A 1,987-nucleotide genomic window follows, 5' to 3' on the forward strand; every position below is an offset into this window, starting at 1 on the left:
ACACACACACACACACACACACACACACACACACACACACACACACAGACAGCAGAGGTGTGTGGGATAGGCTCCCTGGTATATACTGTGAAAATCTTGGGGGTGGATTAGGTAGACAAAGACAGAGTAGACTGAAAGGCAGAGTTAAGGTGGGAGGAAAGTTATAAAAGTACTAGATAAACAGGAAGAGGTGAATGAGAAAAAGTCTCTAAAGAGCCCAATTTACAGAAGACATCAGAAAGGAAGAACTCTGTGAGCAAAAATTATATCATTTGAATTTTTAAAAAATCCTGGGGCAGCTAGGTGGCACAGTGGATAAAGCACCGGTCCTGAAGTCAGGAGCACCTGAGTTCAAATCCATCCTCAGACACATAACCCTCACTAACTGTGTGACTCTGGGCAAGTCACTTAACCTCAATTGCCAACAAATTTTTAAAAATCGTATACAGCCAGTGATATTAATACTTGGGAACTGACATTTATATAGCATTTTAAAGTTTACAAAACACCTTCCTCAAAGTAATCCTATATAAGTATCATCATTTCCAGTTTCAACCAGATGGCATAGTGGATAGAGTGCTACACCTGGAGTCAGAAAGACCAGAGTTCAAATCCAACTATTTTCTTACTGGTTGTGCCACCCTGAGCAAGTCATTAGCCTCTGTCTCATTTTCCTCATCTGTAAAATGGGGGTAATAATAGTTCCTTTTTCCCATGGTAGATATGTAATATTTGAAAAGTGCTTTGCAAAACTTAAAGCATTATAGGAATGCTAGCTATTAAGTCAGATCAAACTATAGATATTGGGCTAGTCTACCATTTATAGTAGTTCTATTTGTGTGCTTGTCAATTCTACTCAATCTAAGAGATGGTGTTTTGTTTTGTTTTGGTTTGGTTAAATGTTCCTGTCTTTCTTGCAAAGAGGACCAATGACATCAGAAAGGTGATGTCCTGACTTGCAAATGAATTGGATTTAAGTGAGGCAGAGCTGTGTAAAGTCATCAGCCTCACTCCCTCACTCTCAGAGGCCAGTGCAAGACATAGGTCAGGATGGCTGACTATGGCCCTGGATGCTGTGGGAAACCTTGACCTTTTTAAACTTAGGTTAAGGTCTTTCCCAGGCCTCAAGCTCAATTCACTCTGTATCTCATGAATTGGACAATAGTCCCTACCCAAGCACCACTTATGGTTATTTTTTGGGCTCTCTTGGCTCAGAGTGAATATAAATAGTAACTGTTTCTCTTTTGGCCAGCAACTCTGAGGGTCTTCCCCTCCCATTTTGATTTTTTTTTTTATTAAAGGGGCCATCCCTGGACTCACTTATTAAAGAGGCCTATTCACTGAATGGGCTCTGCCTCATTCAAAATGAGAACCTGGAAAGACCTTAGCTTCAAAGGACCAAGGTCTCCCACTGCATCCTGGGCCGTCTCCAGTCATCCTGATGGATATCTGGTCACCGGACCCAGATGGCTCTAGAGGAGAAAGTGAGGCTGGTGACTTTGCACAGCCCTCCCTCACCCAAATCAAAGTCAATTGCAAGTCATGCCATCATCTCCCTAATGTCATGGTCCTTTTCGAGAATGAAGGACAAACCACACAACCACAAGGTCTTTCCCAGGTCTGTTTGTCTGTGGCAACACTCATTCAATAGTTAAAGGCTAGGTAAGAATTGAGGTTGAAAAGATCATCTATGTTGCCCTCACAAAAGAATCAATCAGGGAGGGGAAGACCCTTAGAATTTCTGGCTGGAACAGAAACAATTGGTATTTACACTCATTCTGAGCCATCAGAACCCAAATAATGAGCAAGTAAGGCTTGGGCTGGGGCCTATTATCGGACAATCAGTGACAGTCAATCAGTTTAAAGGCATTGTCAAGTAGCTCCATTTGAAACCCAATGGGCTTTAACAAAGTCTGGTTTCCAGCACTATATTTCAAAAAATCATAAATGAACACTACATGGGACAAAAGAATTAATTGTCTCAGGT

Source organism: Vombatus ursinus, unplaced genomic scaffold (assembly GCF_900497805.2).
Source record: "Vombatus ursinus unplaced genomic scaffold, bare-nosed wombat genome assembly UNPS02014784.1, whole genome shotgun sequence".
NCBI lineage: Eukaryota > Metazoa > Chordata > Mammalia > Diprotodontia > Vombatidae > Vombatus > Vombatus ursinus.